The sequence below is a fragment of the Lolium rigidum genome, chromosome 1 (genome assembly GCF_022539505.1).
Source record: "Lolium rigidum isolate FL_2022 chromosome 1, APGP_CSIRO_Lrig_0.1, whole genome shotgun sequence".
NCBI lineage: Eukaryota > Viridiplantae > Streptophyta > Magnoliopsida > Poales > Poaceae > Lolium > Lolium rigidum.
Window position 1 is genome coordinate 166,038,429 of NC_061508.1, and position 15,547 is coordinate 166,053,975.

The window sequence follows — 15,547 nt, forward strand, 5'->3', positions numbered from 1 at the left end:
GTGGGATTTGTCCATCCCGATGACGGATAGATATACTCTGGCCCTCTCGGTGGAATGTCGTCTAATTAGCTTGCAAGCATGTGACTAGGTAACAAGAGATAACATACCACGGTACGAGTAAAGAGTACTTGCCGGTAACGAGGTTGAACTAGGTATGGAGATACCGATGATCGAACCTCGGACAAGTAAAGTATCGCGTGACAAAGGGAATCGGTATCGTATGTGAATGGTTTTTTCGATCACAAAGTCATCGTTGAATATGTGGGAGCTATTATGGATCTCCAGGTCCCGCTATTAGTTATTGATCGGAGAGGAGTCTCGATCATGCCCGCATAGTTCTCGAACCGTAGAGTGACACACTTAAGGTTTGATGTCGTTATAAGTAGATATGGAATATGGAATGGAGTTCGAATGTTGTTTGGAGTCTCGGATGGGATCCAGGACATCACGAGGAGTTCCGGAATGGTCCGGAGAATAAGATTCATATATAGGAAGTCACTTTCCAAGTTTGGAAATGATCCGGTGCATTTATGGAAGGCACTAGAATGTTCTAGAACCTTCCGGAAGAAATCACCATGGAAGGTGGAGTCCCGGATGGACTCCACCAACCCTAGCCGGCCAACAAAAGGGGAAGGTGGAGTCCATGGTGGACTCCACCTCCATGGCCGGCCATATGTGAAGGAAAGGGAGCAATCCCACTTCCCCTAGGTTTCACCCATATGGAAGTTTTTGAGTTGAACTCTTATTCGGATTTTGGGCAAACCCTTGGGGGTTCCACCTATATAAAGAGAGGGAGAGGGAGAGGGCTGGCTACACTTGGCCGCACCACCAAGGGGTTCCCTGGCCGGCGCCCCAACCCCCTCTCTCCCAAACCCTAGCTACTCCCTCCTCCTTCTTCTCCCGCAACGCTTATGGTGAAGCCCTGCCGGAGATCTCCACCACCACCGTCACCACGCCGTCGTGCTGGCGGGATTCCGAGGAGGATGTACTACATCCGATGCCCGCTGGAACGGGGAGAAGGACATCGTCGTAAACACCGTACGTGTGACCGAGTACGGAGGTGCTGCCCGACTGTGGCACCGTCAAGATCTTATACGCGCTTTTGAAAGCGGCAACTGATCGACTACATCAACCACGAGATATAATCTCGTAGGCTTTGAAATCTTTGAGGGTTAGTCTCACATACATGTCGTTGCTACCATCTACTAGATTAGATCTTGGCTTGTTATTAGTTCTTGCGGTAGGAATTTTTTTGTTTTCTATGCTACGAATCTCATCAGTGATATCAGAGCCGTGTCTATGCATCGATTGGTTGCACGAGTAGAACACAATGGTTTTTGTGGGCGTTGATGTTTTTGTTGTTTTTAGTTAGTGTACTTTGCAACTTGCGGGATGGTGGGATGAAGCGGCCCCGGCTAACTTTACATGACCGCGTTCATGAGACTTGCTCCACGCTCGACATGCAACTTGTATTGCATAGTGGCTTTGCGGGTGTCTGTCTCTCTCACCATAGTGAAGATTCAATCTACTCTTTCTATTGACAACAATAGTATCACCGTTGTGGTTCATGGTCGTAGGTAGATTGGATCTCACTCGAAAACCCTAAACCACGTAAAATATGCAAACCAAATTAGAGGCGTCTAACTTGTTTTTGCAGGGTTTGGTGATGTGATATGGCCATGATGTGATGATGAATATGTATGAGATGATCATTATTGTATTGTGACAACCGGCAGGAGCCTTATGTTTGTCTTTATATTTCATGTAGTAGTATTATTTCAAAGTAGTTGTAATAGTTGTTACATGTGGTGAACAACCATGAATACAGCGCCATGGACCTTGATGCTACACCGACGATGATGGAGACCATGCCCGTTGATGATGGAGATCATGTCCGTGCTTTGGAGATGAAGATCAAAGGCGCAAAGACTAAAGGGCCATATCATATCACATATGAATTGCATGTGATGTTAATCCTTTTATGCATCTTGTATTGCTTAGATCGCGACGGTAGCATTATAAGATGATCCCTCTCACTAAATATCAAGATAATAAAGTGTTCATCCTTAGTATGCACCGTTGCTAAGACTTGTTGTTTCGAAGCATCACGTGATGATCGGGTGTGATAGATTCTACATGTGCATACAACGGGTGCAAGCCAGATTGCACACGCGGATACTAAGGTTTCCATGACGAGCCTAGCATGTACATACATGGTCTCGGAACACGGGATACCGAAAGGTAGAGCATGAGTCATATGAATGATATGATGAACACTTTGAGTGTTTTCCTTTGAAGCTACATCTTTTCTCGTGAAGATCGGACTTGGTGTAGTGGATTTGGTCCGTGTGATCACTAAGACAATGTGAGGGATGTTGTTTTGAGTGGGAGTTCACCTAGTTAATTTAAGAATTAATAGTAAACTCAAATTTATCATGAATAAAGTCTAAATTTTATTTGAATTAAATTTTGTAGAATTGGCATCCGTTTTCTACTTTACGCTAGGCTTTTAATTGAGATAGAAATATTGTTAAATCTGACAAGTAACTTTACAGACTGGTACCGTATTGTTAAAGAATCAAGAACTGATTAAGTCCTATAGCAAACTTTTGGTAATCCTCATATTGCTGATTCGAAAAGCAATGGTTTCAATTAGTATCTAAAATTATCTTGTCTCCGTAAAACTTGATGTTCAAATCCGTTTGAAAAGTAAGGAGCTGAAAAGTTTGTTTTCGTAAATAAGCAAGGTGTGAGATATATGTGATATCTAAGACCTTATTACAAGATAATAGAATATAATTTAGTGAGACTACATAAACTCATAAGTTTTATGGAAATGTACGAAGGTTGAAGACGCTAGGCGTCCCGATCCTCCAACTAGTTGGGCACTAATGTTATTTGCATATCCATGTAAGCCATAGTAGCTTCATCATGAAGTTCCATGATTTAATGGATAATATTATGAGTGAAATTGTTGATCACATTAAAATTTACTAATAGTGAAACCCGGAACACTTGTCATGTGATGATCAACTTCAAAGTGCGAACCTCAAGGTTATTGGTATTTGACCAACAAGCCTAGAAGTTATTGACGTTGAAGTGTTTTCAGAAATATGAGGAAAGTCGAAAGAGAAACTACAAAAGGATTTTGGCATAAAGAAAGAAAAGACTAGAAATTCTAGCTTAGGTGTATATAGATGATATACATGTTATGAATGTATTCTTTGATTGGTCACACAATAGATATCTTGGGTATATGTACCATATTTGTTGGTATGAGATGTCATACAACACAACGCAATACAAGAATACAATGGCCTAAGTGACTGATAAAGAATGTGGTAATAATGCACGTCTGGACAAAATAAAGTGTTATTATGTTTGTCGTTGGCATTCTACCTAGCCCTTCAGATATATAATAAAGAACTTAATAATTGTTATTTAGCTCTGGTCAAATAAAAACAATGAGTTCTTCAAAGTTATGACCGTACTCCATGTACGATGGATAAGTTATTATAAATCTTAATGGTGAAACACACATGCATAACACTGATGCTAAAATGCCATAAGGAAAATGATTTGAATTCCACTTATTTGTGGAACCGCCATTTAGGTCATGTTAGAAAGGAACGCATGAAGAAACTCCATGCAAATGGATTTTTGGAGTCATTTGATTTTTGAATCGTTTGGCACTTGCAAATCTTTTCTAAAGAAAATGACTGAAATACCGTTCATAGGCCAAGAGTTGAACGGGCTACTAACTTAGTGGAAACATACATGATGATATATGTGGTTCATTGGGCATAGTTGTGAGCGGAAGATTCTTCTACTTGATGAAAACTTCCAACAATGAATTGAGTGTATATATATGGATATATTTATTCGATGAGGAAGAAGTTTGAAACATTTGAATAGATTCAAATAAATTTCATCATGAAGAGGAAATCATCATAATGGAAAATTCAAATATCTATGATTGGATCATGGTGAAAATATTTGAATTGCGATTTTTAGCGAACATCTAAGAGAGTTACGAAATTGTTCCACAACTCACGTCTCTAGGAACACCATAGTTATGATGGAGTATTCGAGAGACGTATCCAAATATTGTTGGATTAATGATGATATAAAATGATGCCATTATATTTTTTGTAGATTATGCTTTAGAGACTACCGCTTTTACACTAAATAGAGCGTCATCATAAATCCGTTGAAATGACACCATATGAGTTATGGCATGGGTATAAACCCTAATATTCCTTTCTTAAATTTTGGTATGCATAGCATAAGTAAATGAGGTTACAACCAAAATCGGATGAATGTCTTTGTTGGTTATCCCAGAGAACAAATTGGGATTTCTTTCCACTATGAAGTCAAAGACAAAAGTGTTTGTCGATGTTACTTGCTCATTTCCAAGAAATTGTTTCTAGCGAAGAGTGGGAGGACAATGGAACTTGATAAGGTTGATGAACCTGAGCATGATGATCAGAGTAGCGCAACATTGGAAATGGTTCCAGAAGCAGCCACGATGATCATGGCTCCCATGTCTACAAAGTGTTATAGTCATGGAGATCGAAGTACCTATTGAACCTTGTAGGTATGGTTTACTTTGTGATCAAATAAATGATTTGTGGACAAAGGATTGATTTTGAACAATAATAAACCAACTACATACAAAGAAGCTATGATGGGCCCTGACTACGCTAAAATGGCTAAAGAGCCATGAAATCCAAGATAGTATCTATAATCAAGCTTGGAGCTTGATAAACCTTTTTGAAGGAATAAATACTTTTTGAAAGTAAATAAATCTATAAAATTAATAGACTTGGATATAATATCCTTAAACAAGCTTGACTTGTCGAAAGCTTGTTTACGACAAAGTTTAAAGAGTTGACTGCTATAAGATTAGATCTTTCGCAGCAATGCTTGTAGTCTATACGGATTGTTCTAGTAATCGCTACATATTTATTTTATGACATATGTTAGTAGGATGGCAGAATTACATTCCTTATCAGAAGTATGTATAAAAGATGTATACAAGATACAACTGAGAGTTTTGCTAGTCTGTCGAATGCTAGAAAGGTATACAAACTTCACTGGATGAAGTAAGTATCACAGAGTTGGAATCTTCACCGGATGAAATAATCAAAGAGTTATGATTTCATCATAAACGATGAAGAAGCTTGAATTTGCAAGAAATTAAGTGGGAGCGCTGAGACATAATTATAATACTTTATGTAGATGACATATCGTTGATTATAAATGATGTAATTATATACTTGATGTGATTAAAAGGTTTCATTGAGAATTAACTTCAATAAAAGGATATGGACTGAAACATATTTAGTGTCATCTATGAAGATAGATTGAAACACATAATAAATTTAAGTTATAGTACATAGAATGAATATTGAAGTAGTTCAATATAAAAATATTAAGAAGGTGTTCTTTTCCATGTGAAGGTTTAACAAGACTTGAGTGTATTTGACACTCGATGAGTAAAAACACATGAGTGATTTTAGATCACGAATAATATGTACAAAATCAGATATCTTGTGCTCTAAAGTGTTAAGAGCATATACCAGAATGATTCATGTAATGATCATTGGATAACAGTAAGAATATCTCTGAGTGCTTTAGAAGAACCAAGGATATATATATAGTTTTGTATGAGTAATGACAAACAAATCGCTGTAAGTTGTTGCACCGATATTAGTTTGATCACATATTAAAAAAAATCAATCTCAGTTAGGCGAAGTGTTGTTTAAAAGGTAGCACAATGAGCTAAAAGAAGTCTATGCTAGATTTAGATGAGTTCTAAATATTATGACAGATTCTACAAACGAAGGCGGAGTATGTCATTGTTTTGACAATGACTGAGGAGTTTTAAGTCGAGGAGTTCTTTGAGAACTTGGTGTAGTTCCGATAGTGTCAGAACTTTGAAGCTATATTGTGTGTGACAATATTAGTGACATATTTCAGACCACGGAATTAAGGTTCCACCAGAAGACTGAACATATATGATTAATGCCGACTCATTTGGAAAATAAGTGATGCGTTGAGACGCAAATGAATTGCAAAATACATACGTTTCTGAGCGTGTCAGATCCATTGACTGAAACCTCTCCCGTGAGCAAAACATGATAAGCACCAGAAGGCCAAGGTGTTATATCTTTACAAATGTAAACTAGATTATTGACTCTAGTGCAAGTGGGAGACTGTTGAAGATATGCCCGAGAGGCAATAATAAAATAGTTATAGTTATATCTTAGTGTTCATGATAAATGTTTACACTCCATGCTATAATTGTATTAACCGGACACATTGATACATGTGTGTTGCAACCAGAGTCCCTGGTAAGCCTCTCATTTAACTAGCTTGTTGATTAAATAGATGATCATGGTTTCCTGATCATGAACATTGGATGTTATTAATAACAAGATCATATCATTAGGTGAATGATGTGATGGACACACCCATAGTAAGCATAGCATGAGATCAAGTCATTAAGTTTAACTTGCTATAAGCTTTCGATACATAGTTACCTAGTCCTTCGATCATGAGATCATGTAAATCACTTACAATAGAAGGATGCTTTGATTACATCAAACGCCATTGCGTAAATGGATGGTTATAAACATGGGATTAAGTATTCAGAAAGTGTGAGTTGAGGCATATGGATCAAGAGTGGGATTTGTCCATCCCGACGACGGATAGATATACTCTGGGCCCTCTCGGTGGGATGTCGTCTAATTAGCTTGCAAACATGTGACTAGGTCACAAGAGATAACATACCACGGTACGAGTAAAGAGTACTTGTCGGTAACGAGGTTGAACTAGGTATGGAGATACCGATTTATAGGGAAAAGGTGGCCGATCTTTCGATGAGACGTAGAAAGATCGATTTGTTGGTGGAGTTCGTGCTTGACGATCCGGCTACACGTGCAAAGCTCGTGCGCCAATGCAATCGCTAGGACAATCTCCGGGAGTTACTGATCTTGCGGAAGCACGATCTTGCGGAAGCACGATCAGCCTGACCAGCGAGGGTCTTAATTCCTACCTGATATCGAGAACACGTAAGAACTAATATTGCAATCAAAATATTGCGGATGAAAGATGAAAGCTTTATTGAAAAAGGTGGGATTCCGAATAGTCGGTCTTGTTCTGGGCGTTGGCCTCAAAAGAAGTACATGAGAGTTGCTGCAATGGCTAACTTTTAGTCTAATCAAAATCCGAGTCTAAACGTGACGGCTATTGGGGTATTTAAAGGAGGAAAAGGTGGGGTTTCGGCCAGCCATACATATGGTGGCCGAACCAAACCCTAAAAGGCCTTTCCCCCTTCAATACGGACTCTAAAAAGTGGCTGACTTAATTCCCCATGAAAATGACATGGGCCTGGCCCAAAACTAAAGGTGACGCAGCACCATAACATGCTATGGACGAAATTATGAAGTGGGAAACTCTATATTTCGTCCATGTCTTCATCTCTTCTTATGGTGGCTTCAAAGTTCTGAAATCTCCACTTGCAGCGTCATCTTCAATCCTCAAATGCTTGCTGCCATCTCCTCCATGTGTGATCATGCTCCAATGCTTGTCTTCCTCATCCATGCTAGGTCCATCATTCCTAAGAGTAACAAACATAACTGATTTAGGCAGCATCATATTCTCATGTATATGAGGAATAGTTCCAAGAAACGAAAGTACCTGATAGTTAAGTTGTTTGGCACGAGCTCGAGTGATTGGTCCTTTTATTTGTGTGGCTGTAGGTACAGCGGTTGTATCAATAGATGGGATGTCCTCATCACCGATGATCGAACCTCGGACAAGTAAAGTATCGCGTGACAAAGGGAATCAGTATCCTATGTGAATGGTTTTTTCGATCACGAAGTCATCGTTGAATATGTGGGAGCTATTATGGATCTCCAGGTCCCGCTATTAGTTATTGATCGGAGAGGAGTCTCGATCATGTCCGCATAGTTCTCGAACCGTAGGGTGACACACTTAACGTTTGATGTCATTATAAGTAGATATGGAATGTGGAATGTAGTTCGAATGTTGTTCGGAGTCTCGGATGGGATCCAGGACATCACGAGGAGTTCCGGAATGGTCCGGAGAATAAGATTCATATATAGGAAGTCACTTTCCAAGTTTGGAAATGATCCGGTGCATTTATGGAAGGCGCTAGAATGTTCTAGAACCTTCCAGAAGAAATCACCATGGAAGGTGGAGTCCCGGATGGACTCCACCAACCCTAGCTGGCCAACCAAAGGGGAAGGTGGAGTCCATGGTGGACTCCACTGTAATATCCCAGGATTGGGGGTTACAAAAAGAGAGGAAACAGATGTGTGCATTGCATTCATGCATAGAAAATCCGGGGAATTTTTGCGCTTTTATATAAAACACAAAGAGATCAAGGTTTCGCTTGTGTTGATGGGAATTGACTAAGGTCAGCGACTCGAGTGCGATAAACATTGACATAACCTTTGTTGATTTCAGAAGTTGTGAGAAAGGCAAGTGAAACTTGACTGAAATATAAATGACAACTATGCAAACAATAATTGGAATTTGGGTTCCAAACAATCATATACAATAAAATATAAAAGAAATTCAAATAAGTATTTGAATTCAAATTTGAATTCAGATTATAACTTTCCAATTATAATTCAAACAATGTTGAATTAAGAATAGGGAAATTACATTTTATTAATTGAATACATATTTACAAAGTCATTACAATATCCAATATTAATACAACTTACAAATATTACAAGAATAAAATACAGAAAGGAAAACTAAGCTAATCCTATCTAAATATCTTCTATTCTTCTTTTGTCTTGTACCTGCAAAACAACCAAAGAAAAACCCAACAGAGAAGTAATGCCAAGTGGCTATGTTAAAAATAAAGAGAAATGGAAGGGGTAGATATTTTCTCAGCAATGCCTATCCCAGGGGGAGATGCATCTACCCAGGAGACGCAGTAGGCAAGCAAGCAGCACACACACAAAGTTGCATGTGTGTGCTGTCGACCACAGAGAGCATAGGGGCAGAGTATTTAGTGCCTGTGCTTACAGCACACAGCTGCCCAAGCACCTCATTTCTCTCATCCCCATCGACCAACCAAGAACAACATATGTTCTTCATCTAGACCACCAGATCATCCTCAGGTAATAAACCAGGAAAATAGTATCAAGATCATAAGGGTATAACAGAAGCTGGGAGGAGCAGGCTAACCACAAGAAGGAAAGTATTTCAGTATTCCAGAGACCAAGCTACCAAGGACAACAGGTAGAAACTCATAGGCTTGAGCATACATCTGTTCTTAGATTTGCATAATCACATGTGAGGAAATCTAGAGAAAACACCCAAACCAGCAGATCCATCTACCCTTCAACCAGGTTTTCACCTAGGAGGATTAGAAGGAGCTATTTCTCTCAGTCTTGCATAGTGGTGCTATGCTAAGTCATCACAGAGAATTAAAAATCAAGTCATAGTATCTGTTCTTCTCCAATATAGGCCTCAGTCTTTGCATCATTGGCAAGACTACAAAACTCAAGCAAGATCTGTCCTTATCAGTTTATATCTAGAAATAGGGGACATCAAGATCCAACTGTAAAATCCAACAATTGGAAAAATCATCTCTTGGCTACTAATCAGCAACCAGATCATATTCAAGAATCTACAGAAGCATCACCTTGTGCACTACAACACAATTTTGACCAGAATCATATATGCATATGCTTTAGTCATCATCGTAAGCAAACCAGTAAAGCCATCAGCGCTTAATCAACATACTACATGCATCAACTTGGGGTCCAGGAAATAATCTCAGGCCAACCAAGTAGCATACAGACACAACCAAGTAGTCCCCTAGCAGTAGCAAAGCCACTAGCAGGTAACCAGCTCACATAAACCACAAATAGTTTTACAGTAGCATAATATAGATGGCTAGCAGTCATTTAATTTAAGCCATCTTGAATCAGCACACTAGCCCACAAGGACACATCAAGTAAATAATATGGCTATAAACATCAGTTCTTGTATCTTGGAATATCTCAACTCATCGATGAGGTAAACAGAGACATAATTGGACTCTCTAATTAGCAAATCAACCACATATGTCATGGATGAGAATATCATCCAAATTAAAGCACCACACTGATTGGTATATATAAATTGCAGTAGAGTTATCTAGCCAAGCCAACATCAACATAGATGCTTGGATGAATTCATCATCCAAACAGGAGCATCTCAATATCACATATCAGACACATATAGTAGGAGAGTGAGGCGGTTTAACTCACATAGTAGCATAGTAGTAGAGGCTGCAGAGAGGTGAGGACACCGGGGTTGCAGTCGTGAGACGCCATCCCACCGGCGTCGAGGATAAAGTAGACGCCGCAGCACCAATTCACCGCTAAGGTAGACATCACGAGCAGACACCCCAACACGAACACCACCAAGTACACCCACCACGTCAAACCCGAGCAGCGAATCACCACCAGTTCATCAGACATCACAGAAGCAGCAGCCATAACGCACCACAACGGACACTCGGTGCAGACCATGTCGAGCCAGGAAGGGCGCCAGGGTTGCAGCCACAGCTGCCGTCCAACTAGCGCCAGAAAGGGCAGTAGAAGGGGCTCGTACATGAGGTGCAGGTGGGGGAGCGATGGAGGACAACCACAGCCAGCTGTTAGGCTCGGCCGAGGGCAGGGCCACGCGCGAGCGTCGGGCGGCGTCGAAGCAGCAGGCGCCGGTGGTGGATACCGTGGTGGCGACACGCCAGTGAGAGATGGCGCCGGAATCAGCCGGTGACTGCCGGAATAGGAGGCGGTTAGGGTTTGTCTGAGGGGCGCAAACCTCGGTGTAAAGGGTGTTTCGGCGAGGGGAATTTGATGGAGGAGAAGGGCGAGCTGGTGGTGGAACAGCTCCAGCGAGCAGCGGCGTCGGATGCGGCCAACATCGGCCGGAGCGGCGCCGGGGAGCATCTAGGGTTCTCTGGTTGGGGGCGGCTGATTAAGACCTTGAGGATCAAATCGACCAGGAGGAGGCGGTAGAGAGCAGCATGGCGGAGCAAAGCCCCATCACGCCGGCGGTGGAGAGGGCCGGAGGCGGCCAGGAGAGAGCGGCGGCGCGGCCAGGCCATGGAGAGCTCGGGGTTCGCGTGTGTGAGGAAGAACGAGAGAAAGGAGAGGAGTGGACGCGAGGAGTTGGTCGGGTCTGGTTCTTGACCCGACCTAGGGCAGGCCGACCAAGCCAGTTGGGCCTGGTCTGGTTGGACCAGTTGGGCTCAGCCCAAATAGCCATTTAGTCCAATTTTTCTTTTTATTAGTCAAAATATTATAGAGTAAAATAACTTCCTAAAGCTAAAATAATAATAACAAAATGGTAAGACCATTATTAACTTATTTCCAAGTAATTAATAACTTTAACTCTATTGCCAATTATTGTTTTAGGAATTATATCACAAATAGGAAAAACTTAGTTCCATTATGAAATCATAACTTCATAATTTCCTGAGAATCATAAACCCTAAATCCTATTTAAAACCCTAACTCTATGATCTTATGTGAAATCTAATTTACTTCTAACCCTAAAACCTTAGGATGATAAAGTATGATCATGTTAAATTCCTTTGACTTATAGAGCCATAATTAGCAACTAAGTACTTGTTCTTGTTTCCATAAAATAATAGAAGCCATAGAACTAATAAATTGGTAGTTTAAGTGTTCATACTAAATATAATCCAGTCAATCAAGTAAGTTCAACCAAGTGTAAACCCTAGTTCCTATTACCAAAGCCATCACCCTTATCTAACCATATTTAGTAGGGAAAATTTGCTACAGGACACCGTTATTTTCTGGCGTTTGCCAAAACACACTGCTCGATTGTGTCTTTGCCAGAACACACCACCTGACCGAAAACGGAAAGTTATGCATTTTGTCTTCAAAACCAGTCATCCCAGGTAAAAGTGTAAAACTTTCCGTTTTCGGCTAGGTGGTGTGTTCTGGCAAATTTGCCACGAAATTGTAATGGTACCTGGCAAAGACACAATCGAGTAGTGTGTTTTGGCAAACGCCAGAAAATAACGATGTCCTATAGCAAATTTTCCCTATTTAGTATCACACCAGGGTAATGAACCCTAATGGCAACCATACCTACTATTTTTGCACTACATAAACCTGTTCCGCTAAACCCTACTAGTATTAGATAATTATGAATCATCCTATTTAGGAACCAACCATTCCTTACTTAGTGAATTCAAATGTAAACCCTAGGAAACCTCAACCTTAATTGTAATACTTCTTATTACTTAAGAAGTATGTTCTTCAAAAGTTATTCTTTTGAAGAAAATAAGGAATCATCATCAATTCTGCCTAATAGGACCTATAGCCAATAACCAGCTATCACCAGCAAGGTATACCAACCTTGATAACAATTATTTATAATAAATTGCTCAAGATGCTTAGGCTCAACTCAAACCCACAAGCTCTAGCTATTGATGAAACCAACATGGTTGGGATCCATCTAATACTGACCCTAGAAACTAGTTGAAAACCATAGTAAACCCTAGAACCCACAAACCTAATTATTATACTTGTTCTTCATTAAAGGACATGTTCTTCAAAAGTTATTCTTTTAAAGTATAGGATAATCAATCATTAACCATGCCATATAGTACTAAAACTGACCACTGTTCCTTACTTGTTAACATTATGCCAATCATCATTCTTTGTGTGCTCAATTGAATATTATGCTTTATTATCTACCTGTTTATAATACCAAGTAAATCACACCTGAATAAGAACCTTGTATGTGAATCACTCTAAAAGTGCAACACACCCTAAACCAATCATTACAACTCACTGATCCTAAATCATCGGGGTTAGGTCACGCTTAGAGCGATTGCATCTCATTCTTATGCATTATAGCATCTTGCCAGTTCTTTAAACATTGTCCTTACCGGACGATGATGCTATTTCAGAATTTGGAGTTATTACGTATCGAAGACTTTGACTGCATAATCGTACAGTCAAGAAAGGCAAGTTCATCACTTGCTCATGTCATTTGAGTATTTCTATCAAATTACTTGCAAAGTACTATGGTTATCAGTATTGCATAAAAACCAAAACCACTACTTTCATAACTATGAATATGACTATGTGGTGGGAAATGGAACCATGGATTGTGTTGATATGGTGGAGGTTCCATTGCAAGGGTTTATATCCATCTAGGATTAAACAACAAATATCGCCGATGATTCTTGTGCCGTAATACCCGTGTTAACCATAAGATCCGGAGTGGGACGGAATAGTCAATTGTATTTCCACCTCTTGTACATCAACGGATGCGCTTTACCGTAGACCCTTGATCCAAGAGAGGACAAGTGGTACCCTTGATCCAAGAGAGGACAAGTGGTAGGGTGGGGGTCCCGATGAAGTCCCCACGGTAATTGCGGTCTATGATGGGTTGCAGCTGCCGGCGAAGGAGTTCATGGTAGAGACCTGAACTCGTTGTCGTGGTCGGGGCCGTCCTTAATTGGTATAAGAGCACCGGCGAGGACCCGGGGTCGGAGTTTGCATCAACGGGTGGGTGTATGAGGTAGCGGAGGAATATGATTGGCTATGACCTTATACCGGGCCTCACACCAAAGGAAGTGTGGACGAGAACTATAGACTCGGTTGGCATCAAGGTTAAGATCTCTTATGGGTAAAGCAACACACCTCTCGCAGAGTGTAAAGAACCGTGACCTGTCACTCCCTGTTCCGGGATATGGAACTGCGAACGCGGCCGGAAAGGAGCTCCATGAAGTTCTAGTAAACCGGTGAAGGCTGACGGACATAGTTCTTCTGAATAAAAGCAACCTTTTTTAAGAAATGGTTATGAAAACCTGCATTGGTATTAGACTTTCTGGTCTAATGCCGTAGCTAGTGCATTAAACACCTCTTTCCTATAATGAACTTGTTGAGTACGCTCGTACTCATCCCACTCTTAAATCCCCGCTTAGGTATGGAGGCATCGAAGGAGGATCTACGGTGCAACTCAAAGGCCGAGGAGTCAACAACTACTTCAAGAGACGAGGACCCCGTCGATGGAGTCGGATATCACATCCAACGAGGAGAAAACATAGATTAGCCATAGAAGGGAACTAGCTTCCTAAACCTAGCTCCTATTTAGCTAGAATCTATTCATAGCCCTATAGCTAGTCAAATACTCTACAAATAGAGTTCGTGATAGGATTAGACTACGAGTAGTTCTTCTGGAGTTTATTTGCAGTTTTCCCTCATTGTAAAGTAGGAGGCTGTGAGGATCTTATGTAACAGAGTCAATGTTGTAATTCTATAGACATGCCTTGGACCCGCATATGTTTCTGTTGTACCACTCTGAGCGATATAATACTAGTGGAACGGTGTTTCATTGGTGTTATATCAGACTTGCATACTACACCATGCAGTGGTATGCCGGGTCACCACACTCCATGGCCGGCCATAGGGGAAGGAAAGGGAGCAATCCCACTTCCCCTAGGTTTCACCCATATGGAAGTTTTTGAGTTGGACTCTTATTCGGATTTTGGGCAGACCCTTGGGGGTTCCACCTATATAAAGAGAGTGAGAGGGAGAGGGCTGGCTACACTTGGCCGCACCACCAAGGGGCTCCCTGGCCGGCGCCCCAACCCCCTCTCTCCCAAACCCTAGCTACTCCCTCCTCCTTCTTCTCCCGCAGCGCTTACGGCGAAGCCCTGCCGGAGATCTCCACCACCACCGTCACCACGCCGTCGTGCTGGCGGGATTCCGAGGAGGATCTACTACATCCGCTGCCCGCTGGAATGGGAAGAAGGACGTCGTGATCAACACCGTACGTGTGACCGAGTACGAAGGTGCTGCCCGACTGTGGCACCGTCAAGATCTTCTACGCGCTTTTGAAAGCGGCAAGTGATCGACTACATCAACCACGAGATCTAATCTCGTAGGCTTTGGAATCTTCGAGGGTTAGTCTCAAATACATCTCGTTGCTACCATCTACTAGATTAGATCTTGGCTTGTTATTCGTTCTTGCGGTAGGAAATTTTTAGTTTTCTATCATACGAATCCCATCAGCTCTCGGACATGAAACTTGAAGCATACCACTACGGGAATCAATCAAAGTGCCGATAGCCAGAAGCCGTCAGCATAGGCTAATTTGGCCGTCAGTATAGGTGTCGGCACAATATGGCATCGACATAGGCCCATTTGCCGTTGGCATAGAGCTAACGGCCGTTTGGTAATTCTGGCTTGATTTTTTTAAAAAAAAACTTCAATTTTTTTAGTCTCTCACATGGATCATTTTAACTCTAACTACAATTAATCTTAGGTCAAATTACACTCATGTTCAAACTTTCCAATTAGTCACCCACCCTCACACTACTCCAGCACTAGCATGCTTAACTTCTCTGTTCCTTCCAGTTCAGCTTCCATGAAAAAAAGAAACCTTATTGATAATACTATCGTATCAATTGTATTAACCATTAGACCGTGATATCACAACACTTTATTATTTTGAATTTAAA